This window comes from Trichosurus vulpecula, chromosome 4 (assembly GCF_011100635.1).
Source record: "Trichosurus vulpecula isolate mTriVul1 chromosome 4, mTriVul1.pri, whole genome shotgun sequence".
Lineage (NCBI taxonomy): Eukaryota > Metazoa > Chordata > Mammalia > Diprotodontia > Phalangeridae > Trichosurus > Trichosurus vulpecula.
Window position 1 is genome coordinate 356,570,882 of NC_050576.1, and position 8,333 is coordinate 356,579,214.

Consider the following 8,333-nt stretch of genomic DNA (forward strand, 5'->3'; position numbering starts at 1 on the left):
GACTCCTAATTGTTTCACAGGCCATCTTCTCTGCACTAATGTCACTCTCCTCTTCTCCCCATCTTAAGCCCTTGTTGAACTAATTCATCCCTACATTGTTCTTCTCTCTTGAATCCAAAGACCCTTTTACCATATTGCCAATTATGTCTAGCTAAGCACTTGCAGCACTCCCAATATCCATTGCCTTTGTTCCTGAAAATAGTTGGTGAAATGAAGATGGAGAAAATCATGCAATCATTTTGAGTGGGTCCATTACAATTGTATGTTATATAACCTCTACTGAGCCTACAATGCTACTAAGCAATCCTACAACGTATCCAAAGCAACTCTTCCAAATTTTTTCATCCCTCCACAAACTTTCAATAGCTTCCCCTCCCTTCACTCTATTAATTAATATCTTCACACTGTATTTTACCCAAAGGAAAACAAAACTTGAAGCCATTTACCATGGACTCTTCTCCCCTCTTCCTCAGCTTCTGTCTCTCATGTACCGTATGTCATTTTCTTCTCCTTCACCTCTATTTAATATGATGAAGTGATTTTATGTCTTAACACATCTAATCTCTCTACTCTTTCAAACAATTCCATTCTGCATGCAAATCCATCAGCAAACTCTTGCAATAATCCAGGCATGAGATCATAAAAGCCTGAACTATGGCAGTGAAAGAGTCATTGGATAGAAAGAGAAATGTTTGAGAGATGTTGCAAAAATGAAATAAACAAGAAATGGGAACAGTTTTGATTTGGCAGATGAGAGATCTAGAATGACTCAGATGTTTCAAGCCTGAGGGATTGGCAAGATGGGTTTGTCTTCCACAGTAATATAGAAGGCTGGGAGAGAAGGTTTATGGAGAAAGATAATGAGCTCAGTTTTGGACAAGTTGAGTTTAATAAGTCTACAGTACATCCAATGTGAGATATCTGTAAAGAAGCTGGACATACAAGAGTGGACATCAACAGAGAGATCAAGGCAACATAGGTAGATTTCAGAATCCCCAGCATAAAGAGAGTAATTAAATCCATGAGAACCGAGGAGATCACCAAGTGAAATTGTGTAGAGAGAGAAGAGAAAAGGATCCAGGACAGAATTTTGAGACATTTACGGTTAGAGAGTGTGATTTGGAATATGATTCAGCAAAGAAGACAGAGTGCTAGTAGGCAATCCTGCTATCTATCACTATTCTACTGTCCAAAGCAGCTCTCCCAAACCTTTTCATCTCTCCTCAAACTTCCCATAGCTTCCTATAGGTCAAATAGGTAAGAGAAAAACAGGAGAGAGTGATGTCCTGAAAACATAGACAGAAAAGAACTTCAGGGATGAGAGAATAATCAATGGTGCCAAAAGCTGAAGAGAGGTCAAGGAAAATGAGGATTGAGAAAAGGCCAGGTAAGTAACGGCAAGAGATCATTAGTAACTTTGAAGAGAGCAGTTCTAGTGGAATGATAAAGTCAGGACCCACAATATAAAAAAAAAAGAGAAAAGTGAAAGAAGAGGAAATTGAAGGACCTTTTAAAGACTTCCTGAAAAGGTCAGCTAAAAAAAAGAGATTTTTTTTTTTTTCTGTGTGGCTAATTTCCTTGTCTGGGATATACTTCTTACTTCAGTCTAATGACTTTTCTAGTTTTCTTTAAGTGCTAACTGAAATCCTACCTTCTACAGGAAGTCTTCCCTGACTTCTCTTAATTCCCCTGCCTTCCCTCTGCTAATTGCATTCAATTTATCCTATATATAGCTTGCCTGGTGTTTATTTCTTTAAAAGTTGTCTCCTTGAGGAGGGTGGGGACTGTTTTCTTTTTGTATCTCTAGCACTTACCACAGTGACTGGCATATATTTAATACTTAGCAAATGTTGATTTGTTGATTATAACTCCTTTATGATTTTAAAAGAAAATTATGAAGAAGAAGAAATAGAAGAATAGAAGAAGGAAGAAGGAGGGTTCTGCTTGACCACAAAAAGGATAAATGGATGAAAGCTTCAAAGCCAGAAGTAGGGAGGGTCTAAGGAAAACTTTTTTTTTTTTTTTTGCACTGTATTGTAGTGAAGTTGATTAGGATGCCTTGAAAGATAATAGGTTCCTCCTCAGTGCAATTCTTCAAGGAGACCTGGAATGCATAACTAGATATTCATTGTTGGGAACTGTTTTTCCGACTATTGTAAAGGCATTCCCTGTTCAAGTGTGGGTTGGAGTAGATGGCCTACATGATCCCAACTCTCTTTGATTTGATGATTTTGTGAATTTCACATTTCTGTACTTTGATAGTATGAGTAGTCTCTGATCTCATCATCATTACTGAATACTCTAAGAATGCCATTCAGAACCAATCAGCAGCCTTTCATCTTGTGCATCTATTGTCAACATCTTCCCATAAGTTTGTTATATGGAGAATACCCAATATGATGCAGGGCATTCATCGGTTCTATTGACCTTTCATAGATACCAATGAAATACCCAGTGTGCCCATTGGTTACCCTCATTCTCTTCACATGACTACTCTATCTTCTTTGTGGTCATATGCATCTCTTGGATAACATCCTTTATACAACCTTCCTTGCTCAATTCTTGGTTAATAATATACTGAATCTAACTCAAGCACACTGTATATATGTATATATTTTTCATTTTTCTCTGGCCATTTTGAAACTTTAACTTTTTAGACACTGTATCATTTCATGATATGAAGACATCACTAGAAGAATATCATTGATAAAATTGAGCCTCTGCTTCAGGGAGAAATTTGGAACCACATAAATCAATACATGATTTCCTAAAGACAATACAACTTGTTTTCTTTCTCAAATTCCATTTTAGACTCATATACACATTCATCCAAGATACATGGCCAAAGCATACTTATCAACTCTAAAAGTTTTGCATCAAATTGGATAGCATGATCAAAAAAATAAGTTTTCTTAATTCACTTAAAAAATTCCCAGTATTGATGGGCTGGATGCTGTCAAGCAATTATAGAAATCATTTAGGAGAAACTGCAATATTCTTAAACTTCATGCATTCACCATACAGCCATGAGAAAGCAGGAAATATGTAGGACCTAACTATTTGTAAGGAAAACATCTTCTATATATATAATTCATGGATACACACACATATTAATGATAGAGGCAAATGCATTTAACATGTATACATTTCTATGCTTTCTGTGTCATTTGATATGAGTTATCGTAGTGACATGGGCTCATTGCATTTGTCAAAGAATCTTGTATGATTTTTATATGTGCATGGGTGACTTCTTTAAATTTTTAAATGGCAAATATTGACATAATTTGAAGTCTTATAAAATGCTTTGCAAAGCTCATATGAATTCGTGTGAGCCACAGAACATTTTATTCTGAAGAACTGAAGTTGAGAATTATGCAAAAGAGAATAGAATGGGATCGCGGTGCGAGGCAGCAAGATGCACGCGGGATTCTTCCTCGGAACAAGTGTAGAACCGGACAATCGTTTCAGCAATAAACAGAAAAAGCTACTGAAGCACTTGAAGTTTGCAGAATGTCTAGAAAAAAAAAGGTAGACATGGGCAAAGTAAATTTGGAGGTGATTAAGCCTTGGATTACAAAACGAGTAACAGAAATTCTTGGATTTGAGGATGATGTAGTAATTGAATTCATATTCAACCAGCTGAAGTGAAGAATCCAGATTCCAAAATGATGCAGATTAACCTGACTGGGATCCTGAATGGAAAAAATGCTAGAGAATTTATGGGAGAGCTGTGGCCCCTTTTGTTGAGCGCACAGGAAAACATTGCTGGGATCTCTTCTGCTTTCTTGGAACTGAAGAAGGAGGAAATAAAACAAAGACAGATTGAACAAGAAAAACTAGCATCTATGAAGAAACAAGATGAAGACAAAGATAAGAGGGACAAAGAAGAAAAGGAGAGCAGCAGAGAGAAAAGGGAGCGATCCAGAAGCCCGAGAAGACGCAAGTCCAGATCTCCTTCCCCTAGAAGACGTGCCTCAACTGTCAGATGAGAGAGAAAGTGAAGTCATTCTCGATCTCCCCGTCATAGAACCAAGAACCGAAACCCCTCCCCTGCTCCAGAAAAGAAAAAAGAGATCCCAGAACTTCCGGAACCTTCAGTAAAGGCCAAGGAACCCTCAATACAAGAGGCAACCTCTACTGACATTCTGAAAGCTCCCAAACTTGAACCTATATCAGAACCGAAGGAACCTTCACCAGAAAAAAAAATTCAAAAAAGGAAAAAGAAAAGGAAAAAACCCGCCCGAGGTCTCAATCACGATCCAAATCGAGGTCACGAAAACGTTCACGGTCCCCTTCTCATACTCGACTTAGGCAGCGTCATAGAACACGATCAAGGTCATATTCACCTAGAAGGTGACCAAGTCCAAGAAGGCGGCCATCGCCGCGAAGAAGAAGCCCTCCAAGACGAATGCCTCCTCCACCAAGGCATAGAAGAAGTCGATCTCCTGTGAGACGAAGGCGGCGCTCGTCAGCATCTCTCTCTGGCAGCCGCTCGTCATCATCTTCGTCCCGTTCCCGGTCACCTGCAAAGAAGCCACCCAAAAGAATCTCCAGCCCCCCGAGAAAAACTCGTAGACTCTCTCCATCTTCAAGCCCTCCACGGCGAAGGCATCGACCATCTCCGCCAGCAAGCCCACCGCCAAAAACCAACACCCCAAGCAGTCAAATCGTACAAGAAAAAGTCGTGGCTCTGTTTCTCCAAGGAGAACCTCAGCAACAAAACATAAAGGTACCGAGAAAAGGGAGTCACCTTCACCAGCACCAAAACCTCGGAAAGTAGAGTTATCTGAATCAGAAGACAAAGGTGGCAAAATGGCAGCCGCTGATTCCGTGCAACACAGGCGGCAGTACCAGAGACAAAACCAGCAGTCTTCTTCTGACTCTGGCTCCTCCTCCTCTTCAGAAGACGAGTGACCGAAGAGATCAAACGTGAAAAATGAAGAAGTGGGAAGGCGTCGACGACATTCAGCCTCCCGGAGTGCGTCCCCATCACCACGGAAACGCCAGAAAGAGTCCTCTCCTCAGATGCAGATGGGAAAGAGACGGCAATCGCGAATGATTAAAAGTAGTAGACGGAGAAGAAGTCCATCACCACCACCGGCCAGACGACGGCGCTCCCCTTCTCCTGCCCCTCCACCCCGGCGGCGGAGGTCTCCCACACCGTCGCCGCTACCACCACCACTACGGCACAGGAGTCCTTCTCCTCCCCCATGTCGACGCTCACCTTCTCCAAGAAGATACTCTCCTCCAATCCAGAGAACATACTCTTCTTGCCCCCCTCCTAAGAGAAGAACAGCTTCCCCACCACCACCTCCCAAGCTAAGAGCATCGCCGTGGCCTCCCCCAAAGCGACGGGTCTCCCATTCGCCACCTCCGAAGCCAAGAAGTTCCCCTGTTACAAAGAGACGTTCCCCTTCCTTATCGTCTAAGCATAGGAAAGGGTCACCCCCTAGCCGATCTACCCGAGAAACCCGGTCTCCTCTACCAAACAAACGGCATTCACCTTCACCACGGCCTCGACTTCCTCATACCTCTGCAAGTCCTCCCCCACTCCGAAGAGGAGCTTCATCTTCACCCCAAAGAAGGCAGTCTCCATCACCAAGCACTAGTCCTATCAGGAGAGTCTCCAGAAACCCGGACCCCAGAAAAGCAAAAAAGGCTGCCTCACCAAGTCCCCACTCTGTAAGAGGGGTCTCATCTTCCAGATCTGCCTCCAGATCTCCTGAGCCAGAAGCTAAGAAACACCAAGCACCTCCATCCCCAACCCAGTCTCAGTCCCCAACCACAAACTGGTCGCCAGCAGCACCTGTCAAGAAGGCTAAAAGCCCCACTCTGAGCCCATCCCCTGCCAGCAATTCAGACCAGGAGGGTGGTGGGAAGAAAAAGAAGAAGGACAAAAAACACAAAAAGGACAGAAGCACAAAAAAACATAAGAAGGAGAAGGCGGCAGCTGCTGCTGCTGCTGCTGCCGCCGCCGTGGCATCCACCACCACGTCAGCCCAGGAAGAACCTGAAGCAGAGACAGAGCCCAAAAAGGAGACCGAGAGTGAAGCCGAAGACAATCTGGATGACCTAGAGAAACACCTTCGGGAAAAGGCACTGAGGTCCTTGAGAAAGGCACAAGTGTCCCCGCACTCCTAGATGGGACCATTTGTTATAATGTACATTTCATTGGGTTTGTACTCAGATTCCATTTCGCAATTGCTAAAATGTGTTTGAGCTTTAGGCTATAACGTTTGTTGTCATAATTGCTAGGTTGAGGTTCACCATGTAAAAAAAGGGCATGGATTTACATTCCAAAAGGTGTCCACACTGTACTAGTGACATTCATTGACAGCCAACATAACTTCATTTAGAGACATTTTTAAGGGGAAAAAAAATTTTTTTGAAGGGGTTTAAGTAAGGCTGACAGCCGTCTGGCTCCTTTAAATCCTCTCCCAGCCCTGGCCGTACACAGAGGTTATCTTTTAAGTTCTTGTTCAATTCGTGGCCCCCCTGTAAGTTATGAGGCTTTGACCTTGAAGCTTCCCAGAAGAGAGACCACTGTTCACCAGAAGCCGACACAAGCATTTTTAACGCCACACTCTTTTCCCATTGCTGTAGTCTCTGCCGAAGTGAATCAAGATGAGAGCTCTGAGGACGGTCCAGAAAACGAACTCACGCTGTTCGCCAGGACACTGTGGGCTTATTCTGATGTTGTAACTAGTTGATCTGGAACACTGGAATTCCATTTTTTCCTGTCTTGTTCCCCCACTCCACCCCCCATTTGCTTGTAAGGACAGTTATGCCCCAGAACATAAAATTCTGTTTGTGAAATAACCTCATTGCCCCATTCATGATTCTTGTCTTGTTAGGGTTCTTCCAGTTGGTAGACTGAACTTTCAGAGCTGTTTGCTTTTGAAAAGTGGAAGGATCTTAATTTTGGATATTGTCATGTTTTCACCCTTTTATTTTATTTGTTTTTTGTTGTTTTTTTTGTCTTTTTATTGTTGTTTTTTTTTTAAATAAAGCTATATAAAGTTTGCGGATTAAACAGAATAAATTTCTAAATTTAAAAGCAAAAAAAAAAAAAAGAGAGAGAATAGAATAGCATGTGGTAGGCATGAAATTGTTGTGATACATTGTAAACAAGGAATCACCAAAGTAGTAGTGGTGTACAGACTTTGTCAAAGAAACATGATTGAAAAATAAATTGGTTCCACCCAGATATAGTCAGAATAGGAAGCAAACATGTGAAGAACCTCAGAACATGGTAGATCTGTGGAAAAACAGATAGGAGCTCATGGAGAAGTGATGCACAGCCTATATGTCATGGCTAGGTTCTTTGTTTTATCATTGTAAGGTAAAAACTCTTTAAAGATATTACAGATCCACTTAAAAGTATGCTAGATATGAGAAATTTAGCACTATACATTTTAAAATTCAATTTAATAGATGTTGCATTCACTAAAACATATAATATTATGGTAGAAAAACTTTAATATAAAATGGGCATTTTATTCCTTTCCCAAGAGTTATGATAACTCAGAATTAACACATGATTAATCAGATGAAATTATAAATAATATGCACCTTTCTGTAAAAAACTGGCCTATAAATGTCAGATTATATGGATAATTGAAATGTATAAAAATAATTCTAAAATGAGTTGTAGAGCAAATAAAAGTTACAAACAAAAATAAGAGCTTGATACATTTATCCAGATTGATAAAAAGAAAAATGCAATTATGAAAGTAGATAGAGATGTTTAAAGAGAGAAAAATAAATAAGGACTCAAAAGCGAACACCAATTTTAAGCCAATTGCAAATGGTCCAGACGAAGCCAGATGACTTTTAATGTCAATCATTCAATACATAATAGCATATTTTAACATTAGAGAATAAATGCTGATAGGGCAATGAATCAATACATGAAGAGAAAGTAAGACCAAATGATCAGCTCTATGATATCAAAAACAACACATTCGATGAGATTTGTTTTATATCTTTCTATTTGACCTTTCTCACAGATATAGCCATATTATTGCCCCGATGTTTTGGGATATTCCTGTTGAACTCTAGTTTATGTGTCAATGACATTTATATACTTCTTAAGCAGGGAGAAAAAAATATATATGTGTGTGTGTGTGTGTGTGTATATATATACACACATATATATACACACATACATATATATATATAATGTATATATACATATATGTGTGTATGTACATAGTCACATAGATATTTAAATATATATGTATAAAATACACCCTAATACATATATATGTACATACATACATGCAATATGTACATACACCTCCTACCCCTACTCCCACACACATATTTATTTT

General features: G+C 40.2%; 1 pseudogene; it reads left to right on the forward strand.

Moving 5' to 3' along the window:
* The first annotated feature begins 3,415 nt into the window (after nucleotides 1–3,415).
* On the forward strand, nucleotides 3,416–6,141 carry LOC118847862 (annotated as a pseudogene).
* The last annotated feature ends 2,192 nt before the right edge of the window (nucleotides 6,142–8,333 follow it).